Source organism: Globicephala melas, chromosome 1 (genome assembly GCF_963455315.2).
Source record: "Globicephala melas chromosome 1, mGloMel1.2, whole genome shotgun sequence".
NCBI classification, from domain to species: domain Eukaryota; kingdom Metazoa; phylum Chordata; class Mammalia; order Artiodactyla; family Delphinidae; genus Globicephala; species Globicephala melas.
The window spans coordinates 111296100-111321354 of record NC_083314.1 but is presented as its reverse complement, the minus strand read 5'-3'; the positions used below and the strand labels follow the sequence as shown (position 1 = coordinate 111321354).

The 25255-nt window shown below is 40.5% G+C and overlaps 1 long non-coding RNA gene across 1 annotated transcript; it reads left to right on the top strand.

Moving 5' to 3' along the window:
* The first annotated feature begins 337 nt into the window (after positions 1 to 337).
* Positions 338 to 23871, top strand: LOC115858334 (uncharacterized). The gene is made up of 5 exons (XR_004041613.2): positions 338 to 462; positions 2719 to 2795; positions 20346 to 20489; positions 21910 to 23157; positions 23422 to 23871. It is a non-coding gene; the product is annotated as an uncharacterized lncRNA (long non-coding RNA).
* The last annotated feature ends 1384 nt before the right edge of the window (positions 23872 to 25255 follow it).

Sequence of the window (25255 nt, the reverse complement as noted above, 5' to 3'; positions counted from 1 at the left end):
ATTTTCTCCACTGTGTCTAGGAAGTCTGCATCTTTCCGAATGAGTTGTGCTGTCAAAGAGTGTCCCTAGAAATCTTTCATGTTCTATCTAAGAGGAAGATGACTTGCATTTATAGCACACAGTATAGGCAGTGACCTTGGGCAAGAAGAAAAGCAATGATATTAATACCATATATTTGAATAATGTTCTACAGTTCACAGTTAAGTTGAATTAAATTGCATAGTTAAATTCATAAATTATATGATTACATCAATTCTCACAACTTGCTGTGAGGATCGGTAATATTATTCCTATTTTACAGATTAAGAAATTGAGGTTCAAAGAAGACAAGGCCTTACCATAGGTCAGTGGACTTATATATGGAAGGATGGGTCCTGGAGTCAGGGTCTTCCAACAACTGGCCTGCTGATGCTGACACATGCCACCCAACGGCCTCCTGAATGGCTTTCGTGCACATACCTTGTAAGTTGATGCTTAGAGCAGAGTTGTTGTGTCAGATCACCTGGGTTCTGATCTTTGTGATTTCTGCGGGAAAATCTCCATTTAAATTGCCATGGACATCCACGTGCTGAATGATCATTTTCTCTTGGGAAAGACATTTCTGAGTTGCTCTAGACTTCCCCGTGTTACCTGAGGCCTCACTACTTTTGAAATGGTTCACACTCTTACCTTATTTGCGTTATATTACCCCAGGGAAAGAATGAATCTAAGAGTTCCAAAGAACCTTTCTCCTCATATCTGATTATGTTATGTTTACAGACACATCTAGGCATAGGCTTTTCGGATTTTCTACTGCTTTATTTTGATCATCTTGATTTAATCCATGTGAGCTCATTTTCCTCATTAAAGTCATCAAATTAAAGAAGGAAAAGGGACCTTATAGGCTCCTGCTAGATTTTCCTGAGCAACAGGGGTCCATCCAGTCTCTGCCATGCCCTTCTGGTGATGGGGACACACTGTCAGGGGCTGCAGCCCCTAATAACTAGATTCCTTTCATTGTCACATAATTCTTTATGTGGGCTGAGACTTTCAACCTTTATCTTCCACACATTCATCCTTGTTTTGATCTCTTAAGGAATACAGAGGTCTTGTCCCTTGTTTTCATGTGAGAGATTTTCAAACACACGAGCCAGTCGTCATGTAGGTCTAGAGTTAGATGATTCAGAGCTGTTATGGGCTGAATTCTATGTCCCCAAAGTTCACATCTTTACGTCCTGACCCTTAACTTCAGAATGTGATTGTGTTTGTAGATGATGTCTTGAAAGAGGCAATAAATTAAAATGAGGTTATTGGGGTAAGCCTTATTCCAATATGGATGGTGTCTTAATAATAAGAAGAAATTAGGACACAGAGACACACAGAAAGAAGACCATGTGAAGACCCAGGGAGAAGATGGCCATCTACAAGCCAAGGAGACAGGCCCCAGAGGAAACCAACCCTGACAACATCTTATCTCAGACTTCTAGCCTCCAGAACTGTGAGAATATAAATGTCTGTGGTTTAAGCCACGCTGTTTGTGGTACCTTGCTATGGCAGCCTGAGCAGACTAATACATGAATCAAATATATACGGGGTTGGAGTCAAGGAGATGGGGAAGATCAACTAAGCAGATGTGCAGGGGGAGAGGGTAAAAGGGCCATGGGATAAAAGCCTTACAGAGTAGGTATTGGGAGAGGGCCTGGGAGCCATACTGTGAGAAAAATCGAGAGAGCACAGTGAAAGAAGACATGGGAAGAAAGAGTTCTTTGCTCCTTTTATACTGGGTTCTAAATTCCTTAACCTTGTGTTCACTTTTGTCAACATTGTCTTTAGTGCTTAAACACTCTCTCCTTTCCTTGTCCCCATGCACCAAATTTAGAAGGTGTGGGTTTTAAATCTGAAAATTGGTCATCACAGCATTCAAAGGTAAAGTTAAAGTGTTAATATTAGTGTTGTTGAATTAGGGGGTCAGTCTCAGAAGTTACTTGGGGACTCATTCTAAGAATATATTTCTTTGACACAGATTACGAAATTCAATTTCAGTGTAGATTTATGGTGGGGTACTAAAATACATTGCCAAACAAACAAGCAAATAAATAAACAAACAAAAACCCCAAACTCCACATAATTCCCAGGTGCTTCTGTTGTGCCCACTGTTTGGGATACACTAATTCAGATGAAAATAAAAATGAATTCCTTCTATATGCCTGGAAATGATGCCAGACCATTGTAGATTTCAAACTTCATGAAAAATTAAAAATGTCCCCCTTTTGAGGGGAATGTTTTATGAATCCAGTAAACATAGCCTAAATTTCCTATTCTTATTACCTTATTACTTTTCAGAATAATGTTGAAAATGATGGTTATCCTGGGAAAACCAGGATATTTGGGGATGTTTATGCTCCTTTTCCCAGCAATGGCTTCCCCTGGCCAGCCGGCACTGTTTTTTTCCCATATTTCAGGATCTCAGCGTGAAAGAAGCTATGAAAGCTTACAACAGTCAATCATACTGACCATCACGTTATTCTTTGTGATTTAGGAGAATGCCCCTGTTTCCTCAAGTGCTCTATCTGCTGAGAATTAGGAACCATTTCTATGTACTAAAGAACTATCGCTCACCAGGAAGTATACTGTTCCTTCTTGTGGAGGAAAACTTATGACATTGAACTTGATAAGAGCCATTATTTTCACAAGCTCAAATAAAACAAGTCTTCTTTGTCTCCCCTCCCACCTCTACAGGTTCAAGTATGTGGAGGAGACCAAACTGAAAAGAAAGCATCGTAGGTTTTAGACTGAAACAAATCAGGGCTAACCAGGTAATCAAATTCTGTATAAAAACAATGAATTGTGCTACTCTGACTTAGATGTTTCAGAGCAACTCCAATGCCTTCTTTATCCATTTCTGGAATTTTTAAAACCACTGTTCCATAGGGCCTTGAGAATAACCGGAATAACTAGACTCTGTTAATTTAGTTCAGTTATTTAGGAATCAGGTATAAGATTAATTAGAACTAATTAGTATTGAGTTCTGAGTAGGTAGGTAGAGCTTACTATACACCATGCTTAAAACATCACAGTGGGAATGTGGTGGGTAGTCTCCATCTTGAAATTTAGCAGGTCTGCCTGATGGGTACTGACTTGACTGTTTCATCCACTTCAGGGATGCTGAGAGTACACTCCTCTGCCCCAAGTTATATTTTATCCAAACGTCATGTCTCTGACATTCTACCTCCGAAGAGTCATTCCTTTGGCTTTCTTCGCTTCCCTTAAAATGAAAATTCTCTTGGTATGTGCAAAACAAAAAATTACTTTCTGCAGGCAAATACATTAAGGTAGTTATTAGCTTTGTTTTCCAGTGACTGAAAGGAACTAGCTGAGCTAGAAGGAACTTGGAAGTTCATCAGTGGGAATGAAAGGAAGGTGTGCTAAGTAGGTGAGGGGAAAGCACAGACAAAGGAGGAAGGGGCCAAGGGACACACATTTTGCCCGCTTGGGAATTTTGGATGGGACTGACTCCGCCCACTCAGTACTGCTTAAAAACAAAACAAAACAAACAACATATCTTTGAGAGTGCTTTAATACATTGCACTATTTCAGTAGCTGTGCAGGCCAGGACTTAACAAGGCTAGAGTAAGGAAGGACGGTTAATATTTCAACTATAGTGTGAATTGTAAATCATGACATTGATTTGGGCACAGAGGCTAGATCAGGAATTTTTTTTTTTTTTTTTTTGAGGTACGCGGGCCTCTCACTGTTGTGGCCACTCTCGTTGCGGAGCACAGGCTCCGGACGCGCAGGCTCAGTGGCCATGGCTCACGGGCCCAGCCGCTCCGCGGCATGTGGGATCTTCCCGGACCGGGGCACGAACCCATGTCCCCTGCATCAGCAGGCGGACTCTCAACCACTGCGCCACCAGGGAAGCCCTAGATCAGGAATGTTTGAGGAGCACCCTTCAAAGCTCAAATGCAGAGGGCAGAAAATAGTGTTGGTCTTTAATATCATGTCCCCCTTTTTGAGTAAGTCAGAGCCTGAGTTATGAAGCATTCAAAGGTCATTTTGTTCCCGCATTCAATTTTCTTCTTTCCACTTAGAAGAAACCTTTTAGGCCAAAGGCCACTTGAGGTGGCCCTGGTTCCTCCATGTTTCACTCACTGGCTCCTTGTATCTGCTGGACCTGCATTTCCATTCACCATGTCTCAGGAGGAAAACGATTCTAGTGACCTCGCTGTAGGGAGATGGGAGCCTCAGGCATCTTATCAAACTGCCAGGCTGTTCTACATAAGCAGAGCTCTTGGCTCTGGTGTAGGAAAGCAATGCCATTGTCAGCTAACACTCAAGCATCTTGGCGAACTTGCTAAGTGTGTGGGGAGCCCTAACCACTGTTGTTGGCAGGAAGACCAAGCTATCACTTGTACCTCACTTTCAGAATTCGGCCCTGTTTAAATTAAGCTCTGCAGGTGGAGTCCTGGATTGTGAGAAGGATACAAAGCCTGAGGACACGTTGGCATTTATTCCTCATGCTGCTTCTGAGGACACACAAGAGGGTGTTCCGGCCAAATTAGCCAGTTATTGGTTCCTCGAGTAACTTTGGTTTTGGACACCTGACTTGACTCTGTGAGCGAGCAGGCAGCTGTTTTCCCTGAGTGTGTTTGCCTCTTGGCTTTCCTGTCACTACATGAACGTTCAGCCCACGGATTTCTGTTATCTAATCAGGTGCATCGGTCCGCGGTGGAGATGAGAGGGGAGGAACACCCCTCTGACTCAGATTTTGCACAAACAAAACTCAGCCTTGTTAACAAAGGCAGGGAGGAGTGCCCACGGCTGCTCAGATCAGATCTTCCCCAACAATCTGCGGGGCAGTGCAGATGGGTGGGTTTTTATGGCAAGATAAGCAACTGGAGGGCTCCACTTTGGTATGCTAAATAAAATTAAAATGTCAATATTTACACATGACCTTCAAGGCTCTTACACTCTTGCTTTCTTAGGATTCAGTACAGACTGAGTTTTCTTTAGCCCGTTACCAACAGCTTGGAAATTCAGTTAGAGGACATAACCCAAATGTTCTCCAAATGTTCCTTCCAAATGGTCATCTCGAAAAGTGCTGTTTTAAGGCGTGCAACCTTTCTGCACCAAGAGAGGGCTGTCGCGCTGCTTACCCAACTGCAGGCGAATTATCCGGAGATGAAAACCACTGATGATAAAGATAGTGCCGCCAAGCTGCTTTAATTTGTTGATAACTAAAGCACAAGAGGCCTCTTACAGGCTTCTCGAAGCCTCACTATTGTGTATTGCACATTCAACCCCTGCTTGTGTGCTGACACAAACAAATAAACGCGATCATAATGGTTGAAATGTAGTTAGAAACACAATTGAGAACATCTGTATTGTAAGCAGAAATAAATTAGAAATACTGAAGTGTTTTGTAGCTGTGAAAAAGAAGGAATAAAAAAATAACCCACAGTACCTGGATTAAGCGGTTATAAATAATGTATAAGGCAAAAATCTCATTACCCCCTGTGTAAACTCCCACCCCCCCTCCATGAAATATATTTTATGAATGTAGTAACGCTGTAATAACCAAGGCATTTGTTTTTCCCCACAAACTTTCCATTTCATAACTGGGAGATTGTTTGGATTTACAAGTTCAGGACAAAACATCCCCGAGTTTACTGGTTTGGGTTTCTTCCTCGTGACCTTCAGCTTCAGGACTCTGCACAGCTCTGCACGCCACTATTTATTAGAATGCTGCTTTCCACACATGAAAGTTTCCGCCAAACACAACCCTATGAAAACAGAGGCGAACGCAAATCCCCTCAGCCCTGGAGGAAAAGGCCTTGAAACTTGCATCGCAGAAGCCATAGGGAGGATGGGAGAAGCTCTCCCTGCCCAGGACCGTGACACCTGTGTGACTCTTGGAGTCCAGGCTGCTGTCAATAGAACCAATCATTTTGCTTATGTGACTCTAAGTAAAGTGACAGCTGCCAGATTAGTGAGCTTTGTCCAACTGAGCTATGGGGCTGTTACGGGGGTGGCCAGAATTTTCCACCGGGCACCATCCTCAGCATAGCCAGGATCCAGGAGGAACACCATTCTCTGGGCACCGACTCACCTCTGCAGCCCTTCCCTCTTCAGTTTCTTGGTTCTTTTTTTTCTATCATAAACCCGTGGTCAGGCTCTGCAATATCATGGAACGCAGCAGCATGCTCGAGGGTTAAGCGTGACTCTGGAGTCCTGTTGTTTATGAAACCCAGTTCTCCTGGGTCATGCAGGGGGAACCCCCATATCTTTAAGAGATACTAGGGCAGGAGGTAAAGCGGAGGGAGCTGGCTCAATACAACCTTTTATGTAATAGGAGCCGCCCTAAGCCTAATCGGCTCCTACCTCAAATACCTCATGATTCTTTCTGAGCTTTTAATTAGTGAATTAATGTACATCCTATCTGGCTTTCCTGGAGCCCTTGGAATGGTTCCTAAGTGGACCACAGATATCCATAGAGATAACTGCCCGATTCCTAGCCTGACCCCTGATCAGGTGTTGCTCCTGCTAGCATGACTTGTGACCACGTTCTATTTCTGCTTCTCCCACTGGAATAGCCGTGTGGCTAAGTGGCTAAGCAGAATGACCCCGTTAGATCCCCTTCTAGGAGGAAGTCACTCACGGACTCATTTTTGGAGTCACAGTTAGAAACGTGTGATTTCTCCTCATTTGGGTATGCAGCTATGGCAGAATGGGGGAAAATTACTGCGCTATGAGTCGGAAGATTGTTCAGGTGTCTTCTTAAATCTACCTGAGTGACTTTGGATTAGTCCGCCTCTGAGCCTCAGTTATCATTGAAAATGTGGGTAATATTACCTCACACTTTTTCCTTTAGTGGGACTTAAATAAGGTCATGCACATAAAGGAGCCTTATATGGTTTAAAGTGTTATTGAATGGTATGGTGTTATTTGTCTTTGTTCAGGCTGCTATAACAAAATACCACAGACCGGGTAGCTTGTAAGCAACAGAAATTCACTTCTTTAAGTTCTGGAGGCTGGAAGTCTGAGATCTGGGAACCAGCATGGTTGGGTGAAGGCTGTCTTCTGGGTTATAGATTTCTCAGCTTATGACTGTGTCCATGCGTGGTGGAAGGGAAGGGAGGATCTTTCAGGAACCTCTTTTATAAGGGCACTAATCTTGTTCACAAGACCTCCACCCTCATGACCTAATCACCTCCCAAGGCCAGCTCCCTGATACCATCAGCTTAGGGGTTAGGATTTCAGCATATGGATTTTTGGGGGACACCAAACATTCAGACCATAACATCTTTATTAAAAGGAAATTTCTATTCTACCTATGTGACAATGTGGTTTGAGGATCAAATTAAATAAAATATGTGAAAAGGGCTTTGAAAAGTATAAAGCAATGCAAAGCACATCACTGTATTGTGAATGGAGTGACAGAGCCCTGTCAGCTGGATTTCCTCTGGTCATTAGGTCCATGTACACATGTGCCAGAGCAGCACAGTTTTCTAGACAAAAAGAGGGTGCAGAGGCTGGAGACTTTAAATCTGGTGTTATCGTTATCATTATGTTTCTTATTGTGAGCACCTCAATTAATTGTTTTGAGATCTTTGTCTCATTTTTTTTCCTTCTAATATGAAGAAACAATAGTCATCTCCTAATATGGTTGTTGGGAAAACATAATTGAAATGAATTCCAAAAATAGCCTTTAAGGACAAAGTTATGTGAAGGACAGAAATTGTGTGTGAATTCTCTCAGCAATGAATAGGCATATCTCCATATACCCCTAGGATCTCAAGCTGATAATGTAACGACAAGAACCTATTCAATCAGAACAAGGGGATGGTTCTGCTCGTGTGACAATCTAGGTCTCAGAGTCTGGTATGTGGGAGGGGTGGAAAGAGCAGATTGCATTTTCAGGAGAAAGGTTAAGCTTGAATGTTTTGGACAGGAGGTGGTTAGATGCATTCTTAAAAAGTCCTTGAATTTACCTGATGAGTTTTGTGTCCTTGTGATGGTTGTAGCCCATTCCAGGTTAGGAGTAAATTTAGCAACACAAAAGAGGTCATTTACAAATCTCTCCCTCACATGCTCCATTTCGTCTGGTGTCCCTTCTAGTTTTCTCCTCTTCACTAATTTGCAGCGTGTGAGACTGCCCTTCTGATCATTGTGAGTTTAAGATTAATCGTATGTGGTTTCCGAAATGTTTTGAAACTTTTATAGGAGAGTTGTGAAAAGGTGGAGGTTTCCAGAAAACCCTTAATAGAAGTTCAGAGATCCATTTATTTATTTATTTGGGCTTTAAAACATTTTAGTTTAAACTAATTTTAGACCTAGAAAATGTTGAAAAAACACTATAAAGTGTTCCTTTATATCCCTCACTCTGCTTCTACTTATGTTAACATTTCTTATCACCATTATACTTATCAAGACTAGGAGATTAAAATTAGCACAATAATATTAACTAAACTACAGGCTTCATTAGAAATTCACAGATTTTCCTACAAATAGCATTTTCTGGTTCCAGGATCCTCTCCAGGACCTCACACTGCATTTCGCCTCCAATCTGTCACAGTTCCTCAGTCCTTCCTTGTCCTTTATGACTGGCTCTGTTTGAAGACCAGTGATCAGTAATTTTGTAAAATATTCTTTAATTTAGCTTTGTCTAATGTTTTCTCATGATTGGGGTAAGATTATGCAGTTTTTGCAAGAATGCCACAGAAATGATATTGTGTCCCTTTTCAGCACATCATATCAAGGGATTCATGATACTGATATATCTTATTATTGGTGATATTTACCTTGATCACTTGGTTAAGGTGGCTCGTGCTGGTTTCGCCATGATAAAATTACTATGTTTCCCTTTGTATTGATAAGTATTTTGAGGCAGGTACTTTGAGTTTATTCAAATTCTCTTTATCCTTCTTGAATTTCTTTTGCATGAAATAGCAGACACCTAAGAAAAGGAGATATACTCTTTGAGGATTTGCTTCTTTTCACTTACTATATGTTGTAGGAAGCACCCCACATCAGTTTTAGATGTTTTGCTCATTCTTTTATACAGTTGCATAGTACTCCATTGTATGGCTATACCAGTTTATTCAAGCACTCTTCCACATATGGGCAATTAAATAGTTTCCAGTGTTTTGCAATTACAGACAATGAGGCAATGATTAAATTCAAATGTATGTGCTTTTGCATTGTTGGAGATACGTCCCCTAGAAGTGAGGTTGCTAGGTCAGAAAGAAAATGCATATGCAATTTTGTTAGACATTGCCAAATGTTCCTCCAGAAGGGCTGTACCAGTTTGCATTCCCACCAGGAAAGTTTGGAAGTGCCTGTTTCCCCATACCTCCACCAATAAGCTTAACTAATAGAAAGTATTCCCATATTTAAAATTTTTCACCAATCTGTTAGATGAGAGACATGGATTTGTTTAAGTATGAGTGAGTTTGAGCAGTTTTTCACATGTTCAAAGGCCATTTTAATCTTTGTGTGTGTGTGTGAATTTCTCCTCATTCTTCTATCAGGATTTTTGTCTTTTGTCCCTTAATAATTAAGATTTCTTTATATGTAAGGAATATTAGCCTTTTTTTCTAGTATGTGTTGCAAATATTTTCTTGCTATTTGTCAGCTGTCCTGTGACTTTGTTTATGGTGCTTTTTGTCAGGCAAAAATTTTTAATTTGTATGCAGTCAAATTTATCAATTTTTTCCTTTGGTCTCTGATTTTAAACCATAGTTAGAAAGCCTTTTTCTTCCCAAGATTAAAGAACAGAATAATTTAGCTGTGTTTTCCTTTATACTGTCCTGTTTCAGTTTTTATATTTAGGTCCCTAATCCACTTGGAGTTTATCTACTATATGATGTGAGATATAGATCTATTATAACTTTTCCAAATGACTACCTGCTTGTTTCAGACTATTTATTAAAAAATTCATCTCTACCCCAGTGATTTGAGATGCCACTTTTGTCATATACTAAATTTCCATATGTACTGGGGGCTATTTCTGAACTGTTCTATTCTAGTCTATTTGTCTATTCATGTTCCACACCATTTTAATTATCAAGGCTTTATAGAATGTTTTAATTTCTGGTAAAACTAGTCACCATACACAGTTTGTTTTTTTTTTTTAGTGTTTTTCAACCTACTTTTGCATCTTTTTTTCTTTTTTCCATTTGAACTTTAGTATCAAATTGTCTAACTCCAGAAAATAGCTTGCAGGTGTATTTTACTGGAATTGTAATACATTTATAAATTAGCTTAGGGAGAACTGATATTTTTATAATGCTGTAATCCTATTTAAGAAAGGGGATGTCTTTCCAGTTGTCCCAGGCTTTATTAGTGTAATTCAGGGGTATTTAAATTTTTTTCCTTTTGTAGGTTTGCCACTTGTTAAATTAGTCATAAGTACATACTGCATTTTGATGCTGTTGTAAATGGGTTTTCTTTACCATTATTTCTCCTATTTATTGTTTGTTTGTATGAAGGGTATCGATTTTTATATGTTAATTTTATATCCCACTACTTCAATAAATTCTTTCATTGTTTGGGTTAGTTTTATTATTGACTCTCTGGAGTTTTCCAGGTATATTATCATATCACCTGCAAATATAGTTTTCCTTCTTATTTAATCATTCTTATGCCTCTATTTGATTTCTCTGGTCTAATTGCATTGGCTAATAGGGCAAATAGTAGTAGAGATCATAGGCATTTTTGTTCCTGATCATAGTGGAAATGGCTCTAGTGTTTCTTCATTAAATATGATACTGACTTTAGAACTATTCATCATTTCAAGAAGTATCTGTCAGTTCTTATATACTGGAGTAGTTTTATCATGAATGTGTGTTGAACTTAGTCAAATGCTTTCTCAGCATCTATGGAAAAAATCATATCATTTTTCTCCTGTAGACATTATTATGTGTACTAGCCTGAATGATGGCCATCAGGTCCTAATCCCTGGAACGTGTAAATGCTACTTTATATGATAAAGTTGTTGCAGATATGATTAAATTAAGGATCTTCAGATGAGGAAATTATCCTACATTATCCAAGTGGGCCCTAAATGCCATCACAAATGTGCTTATAAGAGAGAGGTAGAGTGAGATTAGATACTTATGTAGTGGAGGAGGTGATGTGAAGACGGAGGCAGAGATTAGAGTGATGTGGTCACAGGCTAAGGGATGCTGGTGTCTACCAGAAGCTGGAATAGGCAAGGAACACATTTTCCCAGAAACTGTGGAGGGCACATGGCCCTCCCAACACTGTAATTTCAGACTTCTCACTTCCAGAACTATGAGAAAATAAATTCCTGTTGTTGTCAGCCACCACATTTGTGGTAATTTGTTATAGTGACCATAGAAAACTGTTGCAGATTTTGATACTGGGAAGTGGTGTGCTGTTGTACCAAATACCTAAAAATGTAGAAGTGGCGTTGAAATGTTAGTGAGTGTTGTTGTTCTGTAGTTTTCTTTCTTTGTATTGTCTTTATCTGTTTAAGTATAAGTATTATATTTGCATGCTAAAAAGGATTAAAAAGTTTTCTTTGATTTTCAATGTTGTATAGTAATTTATAAAGCATTAGGACTACCTAGTGTTTAAAGGTTTGGTATAATTTCCCTGTAAAATTATCTGTGTTAGTTGATTTTTTTTTTTTGTGGGGGAGTTCCTTAGTACATTTCTTTATTTCTTATATGGAAATTCATATATTTAAACTTTCTAACTCTAATGAGGTCAATATGTATTTCTCTAGAAGTTATCCATTTTGTTTGGGTTTTTCAATTTATTTGCATAGAGGTCTGCAACTCAGTCTCTTTTGATTAATTTTTTTTTTTTTTCATTTCAATGGTTGTTATTTTCATTTCTTTTTTCTTTTGTATATTTGTATATTTTCCCTATCTAGTGGTTTACTTATTTTGTTAAATTTTTCCCCAAATCAGGATTTTGATTCTTTAAAATTCACTTAATGCCCACATGGCAATGTAAGCATATCCACTTCTCTTTCCCTTCTCCTATTTTTTATTGCATTATTTCTACTGTGTGAAATAGTAGAAATAGTGCAATAAGAGAACTACTTTCAACAGCTGTTAGTCTTTCACCCTCATCCCAGCCTTTGTATTAGTGTTATATGTACATTTATATATTTTAAAATGTTCCCTATCAGTCCTTTTGTTGAAGGACTGATATGATTTTGTTGGATGCAGCTCATTCTTTCATAGAGTCTTTAAGAACAATCTATGGATACAGAATTCCATAAGTTCTTGTATACTGAAATTTGATATTTGAAGGACAGCTTGACTGCGTATGAAATCCTTTGTTCACAATTTCTTTCCTTAAACTTAAAAAAAATAGTACTCCACTGTTGCCTTCTTTGTATGTCGGTCTTGATGCCAAACTCTCTTGACATTATTAATTTTGCAAAAAAAAGTTTTGAAAACAGTATTTGTTCTTTTTGTCCAGAGGTCTTGAAGATCTTATCTTTGTCTTTGAAATCTAACAGTTTTATAGGCATATGTTTCAGTTTTGATCATTCTTGGTTAATTTTCTCAGATACCTACTAAACCTTTTCAACCAAGATTCACGCCTTTTCCTCTTTCTGGAAAAATTTTTTGGATTATAATTTTAAAGACTAGTTGCATTTCATTTGTTTTCTTTTTCTTCTTTATGATTCCAGTAGTACAAATATTATTCCTTCTTTAACTGTCTTCTATTTCCACTATTTTTCTCTGATCCTCTTTATATCTTCCTTTGTGTCATTTCATTCTCTTGGTTGTTTCCCTGTCTTTCTTCAATGTCCCTTATTAAATTTTCATTTGAATCTATTTCCTCTTGGACACTGTAATTTCCTCTTTATTTATGAGATAATATCATCTTTTTATCTTCCATTTCTTTCCTGAGTTCAATCAACTATTTTTTCATTCCTACCTTTTTTGTCCATTTCTGTTCTCAGTGTTTGAATTTATAATTTAAAGTGTTTTTTTCATATCCTTAAATCCTTGTTATGATATATTTAATTTGATTTGGAATGTAAACGTAAAGTTTCCTTCTGCTTCATGTTTTATTTTTGTTTTGTTTTTTGTCTTTTTTTTTTTGGAAGAGTGTGGTTGGATTTTTCTCAGTTGATTTGTGTGTAAATTCATTCTGCAATAGTCCTTTTTGGATTTTATTGTCCTGATTTTACTTTTTGTGATACTGGAATGCTTTACATGGTCCTGGTTAAAAGGCACTCTTCACTGTTGATCTATTAAAGTTCAAATACTTTAGCAGGTTTTGTTTGTTTTGGTGGTGGAGGAGGATTTTGAGTCCACTAATTTTGTTGATGTATTTTTTCTTGCAGGACGCTACCTTTTTCTTCATTTCTGCCTTACTACCTAATTGCTAAAGGACTCTTTTTCCTTCCTTTTTTTTTTCTTTCCTCTTTTATTTTTTCTCTTCCAGAAGCTATGTGTTTGAAAGACTGTTCTTTTAAATCATACTTGCTCATTTAAACTGTGTCTCCCACCTTAAATTGTGTGTCTGGTTCTAAAGGAGTTGCCTACCCTTTCAAAGGCACAAACTTTGAAATCTCCTTTAGGATGTTCAGTTCTGTTTAATCTTCCTAGTATCCTCTCCAACTTTCCTTAAGGTCCCATTGCCTGTGTCCTTCTTCTGTATTCCTAGCAGTTTTTATTGGTCTGTCTTTGCTTGCAGCAAAGCTCTGTGGTAGGAGTTGGGAGGGGCAGAAGGGCATAGAATTTGTTTCTTTTTCTCTTTTTACTCACTATATGTATGTGTGTGTATATATATATATATATATATATATATATATATATATATATATATTTCGGGTTTTTTTTAGCATTCTTGGCATTGTCTTAAGCTAATATTGAGAATATGGTTTTGCACAGAGATTTCATAGTTCCAAAGTTACTGTGTACTGTTCCATGGAGGAATGGGGGTTGGGAAGTTACTTACTATACACCTGTCATTGTTTTAGCCACATAAAAGTCCTCAAAGGATGCATGTTTGCATGGTAAAAGAGCAATCTCATCCCTGCCAGTGGTTTTGCTAACCACCTGTACAGCTGATGGTTCCCATATTTAGATTTTGAATCCAGACTTTTTCTAAGCTTTGGATCCACATACCCAACTATAATCACACAACCTCAAGTTCATCAAGGTCAAAACTCAACAATCTCCTTCCCCAGGAAGCATGATCTCCTCTCTCCCCTCACACACATTCTGTTTCTTGTTGAAAGGTAGCATTCTCCACTGGGAGATTCATGCTAGAAAATTGAGAGTCATCTAGAGACATCTATCTCCCTTGTCCACACCTCCAACTGATACTTAATAAATGGCTATTGGATGAAAGTCCTCAAACTTTCTAGAAGAGGATGAAAGATCTTGCTAGTGGTGGGAATAACAGTACAGAACACTTATAATTTAATAAGGAGTTCATAAGAATGATAAACATCTTATTGGAGTCCAAGATCTTGGAGGCAGGGACAATGTCTTTTCATTTGATAATCTTTCACAGTAGCTGACAGAAAGCTTAAAAAAAGGTCATTAGGGATATTTTAAATAAATGAATAATAAAATGAATAAATGACTATGATACCCCCTGTGATTAAGCACATACCTCCTAATATAAAGAAAAATTCTTCAAAAATATCCCTAAACTTAAGCAAGTCAACTCAAATTCCTACAAACATTAGGAATGTTACAAAAATGAATGACATGGCCACTTTGACACTGGCAAACTGGGACTCTTAAGTCAGGCTTCTTACCCATATTTTTGTGTGTGCCATGAACCTCTTTGGAATCTGGTGAAACTTATGGACCCTTCTCAGAATAATGTTTTAAAACGCATAACATAAAATGCATAGAATTACAAAGGAAACCAATTACATAGAAATATAATTATCAAAGTATTAAAAAACGCACAAATGTATGAGATAGTAATATACGTGCTTCTTTATTAATGCATTAAATAACAAGTTCTAGCAGCCAAACTAATAACTACCGTATTTTCATGTAGTGGTAATTATACACAATTTTTCAAGATATCTACAACAACTGTGATGTGATATGAAAACACCCATGATTTCCATTGATGACGCAGTGAAGGCATGCTTGCCAATACCACAGTAGTTTCTTGCCTGTATTCATAATTGAATAAAATGATAAATTTCAGTTAGAAATTAATAAAGATAAAGATGCAATTTTTTTCCCATCCAAGTTCATGGCCATCTGAATTCTACTATGCACAGAGCTGTATCCATGCACTCCAGGTTAAGAACCCCTGGTTTAGAAGGTGCCACTGCTATCAGATCTACCTGACTATAACCAGGCAGAACAGTGGCCTTAGGGGCCTCAGTTTTTTGTGACCTCTGACCTAAACCCTTATGCAAATGTGGATCCATCATTTTACAGTCCCTCTATAAGAGTCGCCCTTATGGGGAAAAAAATAGATTGAAATATGACAGCTGAGTTTTCTTGACAGGCAGAAAAGTCTGTTTTGCCCAAGACAAAATGGATTCATATTTTACAAGATTAAGATGCTATCCATTGGCCATTCTCTGCAGACCCCAATCTAAAGGCCCTCTCAGAAGCCAGAGGGGTCATGACAGAGGAGGGTGTGGAAGGAGATGGAAGAGGGCTGGAACCTGGAAAACAAATTCTACAACTTGTAGATAATAAACAAAAAGGGTAGGAACTTCCCACTAGCTGATAGAAAGAAAATGTCACAAACATGAAAACATAATAAAGCTGGCTTTGAGTCCTTTGTGCCTTCCCTTCATGATTAATGATTGGTCTCAAATAGGATGGGTAAGGGAAAGTGAAGTTCCCCTTGAAGTAGCTTTAAAAATGCCACAGCTTAAAAAAATTATTGTAACATCAATTTAAGAAAAAAAAACAAACTCCGCTAAAATGTAAAGGTCAAGAAAGATTTGGGTGTTTTTAAATGCTGTCTAGAAGAAATTCATATAAAGGTTACGATGTCATGTAGTTTCAGTGTTATAGGCACAGAAGGGGGGTCCTGGACAAAAGCAGTACTACCTGGGGGCCTTCAGTGACTATGACCCGTGCCGACAGTGGGAAGCATGCAGCTGTTGGATCACAGTGTGTCACTGTGTCCGTGGGGAAAGCCAGGCACTGCTCTCTCAGAGCCTTTAAAGCCGTGGGAACATTTCACTTCCAAAGCTCTCTTTTGACTACAGGCAGGCCTTAAGATGATCTGCCCTTGTCCTCCCAACAGCATCACTCAAAGCAGCACTTAAAGCCCCCCAAGGGAGGGAACTCTGAGCTCCTGCTGCCCCTCTTGCCTTATTTCACTCTGCGTGGAACTACTCAGTCCTTCAGAGGAAGTTTCAACAGACAGAACCAGGCCTGGTCTGTAGGTTTAAGGCATATGGGGGAATCTCCTGACCTCCACAAAGAAGGGGCCCTGTGAGCACGGTGGAGGTTTCCATGACCTCACATCTCAGTGGTCTGGGAATAGGTGTCCCTTTGGTCTCAGGTGTTCTAGTCACAGGCTACCAGACACTTAAGGGACGTCTCCTGGCCACGGCGATCCTGGCCACGGCAGTCCTCCCCGGGAATGCAGCCTGGAGCGCCTGCACAACAGTGCATCCGAACAGGACTACCCCTCGGGGATTCGGGGGTCCCCTGGTCACGGAAGAGCAGTGGTTCTCCACCAGTTCCCACAAACATGGCCCCCAAACCACCTGGACGGGATCCAATTGCTCCTCTCAAAGTGGCCTCTGGAGAGGCAGCCTTGTATCACCCAGGAGCCTGTCAGAAATACAGAATCTCAGGCCTCACCTCAGACTTATTGAACCAGACTTTGCATGTTAATGAAATGTCCCCATGACATGTGTTCCCATGAAAGTCTAAGATGCTCTGCTTGCTCAAGACATACGTCTGCATGAGTAAGCATGTGCACATGAGCAGGCACACACAGCGGCCAGCTCTGCCCTGGGGAACCTCTGTTGAGTGATAAGGGTAGGGCTTAGCCCTCAGAAACAAAGGATGGAAATGACCATTGTAGAGAGTTCGCATCTGTCTTGCCAACACCTATTAAAAGATCAAGAGCAGGACACTGTGCACTTGCTGTACGTATTTATCTTAGTGAGCTTTACTTGGATGATGTGGGCCCTTGGAAGAGCAAGTTAAGTCATTTGACCCTTCACACCGCCTCACCCTGAAAGGTCCTTTGTGACATTAGCTGATCTTTTGTGGCAGGGCCGGACTTCCAGATAGGGGGCTAGATCTTTGCAAAACATAACTTGCAGGGCATCAGGAAGCGACTCTCAAAATGCAATCTGAGTGTCTTGTTAATTGAGTCTGGAATCCGCCATCAAAGAGCCAATCACTTGAGTTAACTGAGAGTTTCTTGTTAAATATGTAAGCCTCACCGTTGCTGCTCAGGCCACTTCCCCTGGAGTGGGCAAAATACTTCTCCTCTAGTGTCTGTCTCAAACTCTCTCCCAAAACTACCTTAATTTCCCTGACACTTCTACTTATTACTGTTGCTTCTTATTTCTGATTTTACTAATTTTATATTCCATTCATTTAGCACTGAAAATGTACTCTTTTGCTGTTTCATATAGCCTCTCCTTCCAACTAGCTTTTTAAGCCCATCAAGAGCACATATGTATCCTATTTCTTGTAGGCCAGCCCCAGCCTGGGCAGTATATCCAGGAGGGGGTCTAATAAACTTAAAAAAAATTAAAGTATCATCATCAGCTATTAATGCTTCTGTATGCCAATGCTTTCCAGATGCCGGACATTCACACACGTCAGCTCACATGATCCTTACAATTACCCCTGGGATCCCCATGCTAAGAGGAAGAGACTGAGGCTCGGAGGCCACAGGGGACTTTGCAAAGTCACATGGCTAGTGCACAGCCAGGCCAGATCTGAACTCAGATTTATCTGCAACGTGTGTTCCCTCTTCATTAGTCCTGTTGTGGGAACAAGGTTGCCTTTTGCTGCCTGCTGAGAGCCAATCATATAAGAGCTCTGGGATGCGAAGACCGGCTGGTTAGAGAGATGTAAGACAAGGTCCCCATGAGCAGTCGTTGTATTCAATATGATCCTGGGAAAGTTGTTTCTTTTTCTGTATCCAAGAGTCTCCTTCTCTGGCATAGGGGTGTTTATCTTTAACTCAGTGGGTCACTGAAAAGTTCAACGGTCAGTAAGTGTCAAGGAAGGGAAAGGGCACTGGATGTGAGAGCCGACCTCAGGGACAGTCCCTGGGAGTTGGGGTCCTTCGACACTCTTGAGGAGGGTGGTTCTGTGTACAGCCACCCCGGTTGCAGAGTCTTGCTTTTCCTCCCACTCCTTGCTTCCGATTTCTTAAAGGAGTGACAGTAGATCTTCTCCAGAGTGGCCTTCATACTGTGAACGAGCCTGCAAAGGTCCATCTCCCACCTTATGACATCAGAAAGAGCAGATCTATTCTTCACACTCAGGGCATGGAAGCCAGAAATTGCCCATTTATGAACCTACTCACAGGGAAACAATTCCTGCTGAAGGGGCTTGGGTTACTTCATTGACATTTACCACAAAAACCTTTGCTTTTGCACATACCCCAAAACCAAAACCAAACCAAAACCAAAACCAAATCCCCACAACACCCTGGGTTCAGGAAGAAGTGGACATAATGTGATTCTTCCCAATCAAGAGTCAGTGAGGGATTTTAATTCCTGAACACAATTATGATGATGGCTATGACCTCCATGGAGTCATTGACTGTTGCTACTCTTCCAGGGAGCTGGATTTCCATATTTAGAAAGGAAAGGACGTGATATAAGGAATCTTGTGTAGCTACAGAAAATTCTTTCTTAAATATGTAGTGCTTTTCCAACTAAATGATTCAGCCTAGTATCAAAACATTCTACCATATGATCTAGCAATCCCACTCCTGGGCATATATCTGGAGAAAACCATAATTTGAAAAGATACGTGCACTCCAATGTTCATAGTAGCACTATTTACAATAGCCAAGACATGGAAGCAACCTAAATGTCCATTGACAGAGGAATGGATAAAGAAGATGTGGTACATATACACAATGGAATATTACTTAGCCATAAATGAATGAAATAATCCCATGTGCAGAAACATGGATGGACCTAGAGATTATCATACTAAGTGAAATAAGTAAGAGAGACAAATATCATATGATATCACTTACATGTGGAATCTAAAAAAAAAATGTTACAAATGAACTTATTTACAAAACAGAAACAGATTCAGACTTCAAGAACAAACTTGTGGTTACCAAAGGGGAAAGACTGGGGGGAGGGATAAATTAGGAGTTTGGGATTAACATATACATACTACTGTATATAAAATAGATAAGCAAGAAGGACCTACTGTATAGCACAGGGAACTATACTCAATATTCTGTAATAACCTATATAGGAAAAGAATCTGAAAAAGAGTGGATATATGTGTATATATTACTGAATCACTTTGCTGTACACCTGAAACTAACAGAACATTGTAAATCAACTATACTCCAATATAAAATAAAAAATTAATTAAAAAAATAGTTTTACAGTTACATAATTCACCAGCCCAGTTAAGACAAATGTTAAGTAAAAGGGAACAAAGTTAAGGTGTCCAAGGTTTCTATCAGAGCAGCTCCTGCTACACGTGTCCTCTTTGAGCTGCCATCATGACTAAGATTCTCACATTTGAACAGTTCTTACCATTAGACCAATTTATTTGGGTTAATCCATTGTCTCTGGCTGGAAGGAACCTATTAAAAGTACAGGTTACTTGGGCCTAGTAACACAATTCCCACGATCATCGTTATTCTAGCTGCGTGAATTACTTTATCAGATTAATTAGCTGTCACCTATCAGACAATATGGCTCTGAGGAAATAAGGCATATTTTAACAGACATCACTGTCTGAAATATGAAACATTATATGGAGCCCTATGGTGGGGGTCTGGGAGGGTAGAAGACAGAGAAAGACACTGATTAAGAAGGGGGAGCAGAGGAGAGATAAGTCAGGAGAAGATCAAAATCACACTTCTATCCCCTTTGCAATTTGGCCTCTGATCCATGAAGTTTTGTTTTCTGATGAAATGTTTCTAATGTAAAGTGACTAATATAATCTCTTCTTCATACACGCCTCCAAAAAATAAGTCCTACTTGTATCAAAATTAAAAGTGAAATGATTCTCCTGATCCTTTCTGGCAATGTTAACCCATATCTGCTTCTCCCCTCCTTCCTGGGCACCCAGCTAAGCAGCATTTCCCAGCCCTGTGTGTCTAGATAGGGGTCACGTGACTAAGGACTAGAGACCAGGATGTGGGTGACCATAGAACATGTCACATGGACTTCTAGCCTCTCTCCCTCCTCCCTTAAGTGGCTGAAAACCAACAACTGGAAGACACAAGAGAGATGGAGGAAGCCCTTTGGCAGTAGATGGCTGGGTCCCCGAGTCACCACCTGAAGAAGGACAACCCAGGAGTGTGTCTGACCAGGAAACCCCACTTTGGACTTGCCATTGGTGAGAAACAAAACTTGATTGTGCTAAGACGTTGAGATCTGGGTGTCCTTTTATTATGTCACAGTGTATCAAGTGTATCATTTACCCCAACTGCTATAACTTACCATCTTTATTAGTATTTGTCATCACTAGACTACAGGATACTTAATAGACTGAGCAAAACAGGACTTTTAAAATGATTTTTAAAAAAGAATATTGCATGTATTAGTAGCTCTAGTTTGCTAAAGACTTTCTATCAGTCATGTTAAGTGCTTTGGATTCTTATTTAATTCAACAACAATCTTTTGAGGCAGATTTATTATCCCCATTTTACAGATGGGGAAATGGACTTTGAAAGTCTATTAAAGAACTTGCTTTAGATCAGAACACTAATGAGTGGCAGTGTTGTGATGGTGATCCAAGTCATTCAGTGTTTGCACTGAGCTCTTTACCAGTATGTGATTATATTCTTAAAGTTACTGGGGGAAACAGGATCAGACCCCAGAAAGACACAGCAAGGTCACACCATGAACTGACGAGAAGTCCTGGCCTTAAAGAGGAAAACAATTATCATATCTCTCTGCCCACAAAATCGTTGAGAGAACATTTCCTTTATCTCCATTCCACGCCTCAAAAATACTGAATTGATTTTCTGTGATTTCCCTTTTCTGCCCTCCATTGAAAGCCTTGGTTATGTCCCAGTTTTCTGCAAAGAGAAAATTTTTGCTGCTGAGTTATAAATTCTGCAGGTTCTAACTAGGTTTCAATCGTGAGACTTTTTTCCTCCATTAATACGGGCGTGTCACTCCCATCAGGGGAACGCTTTTCTTAGAGGAAACAACATTCTGCTTCTATAGTGGCAAAACGAAAAAGAGGGATGCGATGTGTGATAGAAGCCTGTACCCTGACGGGAGAGGAAAAAAAAGAACGATGCTAAGTAGATGTCACTTATTGGCTGTTCTTGTGGATAGGGAATGTTGAATTTCAAGTTTTCTATTTTAAGCAGAGAAAGCAGACTTGTGCCTGACTGATCCCTATCGTGATTGTTACCATTCAAATTCAATAAGAGAATGCATGTGGAAGGGGCTGTGTAAATGTATGGGGCACCACACGTGGAAGATATTAAGGTTTCAGCCTTTATTAATAGAAGATCTGCATATGTGCTATTGTAGATGGTCCCCCAGGACTCCACAGCCTAATCAGATGGTGGAAGGCAGAAGTACATGGTGGTTTAAAACACAAACTATGCAGATTCTTGGGTTAAATCTGACAGTGCTGCCCTGTCTAGCTGTACAATGGTTTGGTCAGTTACTTAACTTTCCAAGTTCCAGATTCCTCCTGTTTAAAATGGGGATAATGCTATTGCTCTCATTGTGTTTGGAGAATGGCACAGGATAATACACTCATTAATTGTCACTTTTTTTTTTTTTTTTTTTTTTAGTGGTACGCGGGCCTCTCACTGTTGTGGCCTCTCCCGTTGCGGAGCACAGGTTCCGGACACGCAGGCTCAGTGGCCGTGGCTCACAGGCCCAGCCGCTTCGCGGCATGTGGGATCTTCCCGGACCGGGGCACGAACCCGTGTCCCCTGCATCTGCAGGCGGACTCTCAACCACTGCGCCACCAGGGAAGCCCAATTGTCACTTGTTTTGAAGAGGATGATAATCATGTTGACTCCTAAAAAAGACAAAAGAGAGAGAGGCTGGTCAATAACAAGAGCATATTTACTTATCGAATTTTCTTATGTAAGTTAGCATCCATTTCATGGATTGGAAGGATAAAAGCAAAATCAGACTAAAAGAAATCCTAGAGAGATTTGGCCAGGCAATGACACAGACAGCTGGTAGATATGGCTCCCTGCAGGAGTTGGGACTTGAATGGTAGGGTGGTAGAAGGATGCCACAAGTGAATCCAGTAATTTTTCCATGAGACTCATTGTAATTTAAGCTCTGGTCCAGGTCTCAGTAAGCACCTGCTCCTCAGAGAGGGAGTGAGATTTCCACAGAACACAACTGGAAGCAGAAGTGCGCTTATAGGGGAAGACAGGGCTCTGTATAGGCAGAGAGAAAGAGAGACAGACAGCTCTGAGAATAGTCTTGTAAGATCAGTTGTGGATTTAGAGAGGGACTGGACCACCCTTGGCTTTGTCCTATAGGCCAATCCTTCATGTTCCAGTCACTCCCATAGTACATCCTATGGGAGGGACCGTTCATAGTTATTAGAGGTCAGAAAACAAAGTTTCCAGGTTGTTTATTCTGGAATTAGTCTTATCCTTTCAATATTCTACAAGTTTCCCACCAGCCTTCTGAAGAATATCACTCCTCTGTGGAATAGAATGCTCTTCTCTGAACTAAAAGTAAGATGTTTGTTTTGGAAGCAACATAGATTCAAATAGCAATAACAATTCTTTGCGGAAAAGAAAAGCATCTTTATATTTATTCGGGTAAACAGAAAAATAGCACAATTGAAATGATTTTCCACCTGCCAAACAAAACTGTTGCCTTTTGTAAGCCGTGTTCCGTATACAAGGGGAGTGGAAGCACAACACTGCACAGGGGGAATGGTGATGGATTCAGCTATCGAGGCCGCCATGCCTGTCAATGGGGGTTCACCTGGATCTATTATATCTCACCTCAGTCGAAGACAGTCATCCTGCATGTACCGGACCGAAGGTTCTGCTCTTTTGCAAAAGGTGTCAGTTCTTTTCTCAAATGGCTGTGTTTTCCCTGGGAGTTAATTTGTGGGGATTCATGCCAGTTGAATTGGGCCTCAAGTTGAAGTAAAACTTCAGAGAAGCCCAGGTTAAACCAGAAATATTTACTGCGCTTCCTTCTGCAGTCAGATAGTTCTTGTCCCAGCCAGGGGGTTGGGATTTTCCACTGCCAGGTGTGCTTCTACCTTGGAAGGCCGGTAGCAAGGACATGCAGACTTATTTTTCTTCTCTGGTTCTCTTTAGAGATCTGGCTAAGCTGACCCGCCAGTGTCCCCCAGGATCAAGGAGGCAGAACTCGGAAGGACATGAAGGTTGCCTTTGACACCCTCACGGTTGTACTATTTTCACTCTTCTGAATTCTTATGGCTTCTCTTCTCAGACCTACCCAGGGGCTTCTGGCTCTCTCGTGGCTCCCTGAACCCTCTTCTGTGACAGTAAGCTTAGGTCCACCTTAATTAAAAAAAAAGAAGTAGCAATAATGACAATCACAGCGACTGACATTGGCTCTTTTTCATGTGCCTGATTTTATGCTAAGAATCACATTCACATTATCCTTCATGACTTTCCTCAGCAGCTGTATGAAGCGGCTCTGTGTGTGACAGACACCGTTGGTGCCCATCTCCATCTCCTTGCTCCACCCCAGGAAGCCTCCTGCGGGCAGTCTGGTCTCCTGCGTGATGGCGGTGTCTCTCTGCCTGACATGTGCTCTGGCCTCATGGGAAGATCCTCAGCCTAGTTGGGGGCTAAGCAGGAAGTACCCATGAATCCTTGGCCCAGGAACAACCCTCAACCTTGGAAGAATGGGAATTCCTGTATAAATCCCCCCAGCTTCCTTTCCCTTTGCTGGGACAATTCTGAAGCAAGTTCCCACAGTGTCCCAAAGGGTCCTCACAGGGGTTGAAAGAAGTGACCACAGTGGGAACCCCTTACTGAAGCCACTTGGACTGATTTTCCCCCCCTCCCATCTCACTTCTCCGGTGGTCCCAGGGATTACCACCCAAACTTGCTCCCCATTCTTGACTCAAGATTTGCCCTTGGGGGAATCCAAACTGAGATCACACATGATTGTTCTTACGTAACATAGGAGAAGTGGAGGCTTAGCGAGGCTGAACTGCCTGCTGTTGTATAGCTGGTGGATGACCAGGCAAGACTCGAGCCAGGATTATTATTATTCTCTCCCTGCCTTATTCTGCTTCCATCAGAAATAGTCTGGACCAATTTTTCTAGTTAAATAATTGAATTAATTAATATATAGCTTCTTTGCAAAAAGGACTTGAGTTTGCAGAGCATAACTGATAACTCCTTCCTTCCATCAAAACGTATTTTGCCTGGCTCCTAGCTCTATTGAGAGTGAGGATTCAGCTAACAATATAATTAAAGATAAATTTCATAAATTAATTACTGTTGCAATGCTATTGTCTGAGAGTGGCTGAACGTACTGTAGTATGCCTCTAGAGATATTGACACTTTACACGGGGGTTTTGAGATTGCAATGCAATAACATAGAGAAAGGACTCTGTGTGGAATTTTCAACATCTACTGGTCAAGGAGACCTTTTCTCCACGCCCTGAGATGGGACATTTCCTGAACCTCTTATTTCATACCTCTATCCATCTGCTCACTCTGCTCACTGACACCGATACTCTATCTAATCATCAAGATTCCTCCTGAACTGGAAGGCAGATTTTAGTCCTTCCTGTGTTTTAGCCTGGTTCCTTCTGAGGGACAAAAACATGCAGCCTTCCCTTCTTTAACTCCCTGTCTCACCAGGGGACACAGAAGACCTGTTTACCTGCCTTGGTTTCCCAGCCTGTAAAAGAAAGACAACACCTGTTCCAGCTTGCTTTTCAGCAGGTGATGTGAAGATAAATGTGAGGAAGTCCACCAAGTCCTCAAATTCTTGGGATGAAAGAGGCCATGTAAATAGAACACAGTCTTATTATGATTAAACTTTAATGCAGCTGCTCTCAGGCCTATAAAGGGAGCACAGTCTGGCTAGAAGGTAGGACTGCAGGGCTGTCCCCTCTCATCATTGCCCCCGTGAATCCACCGTCCGGCAGCTCCATCTTAGAAGTGC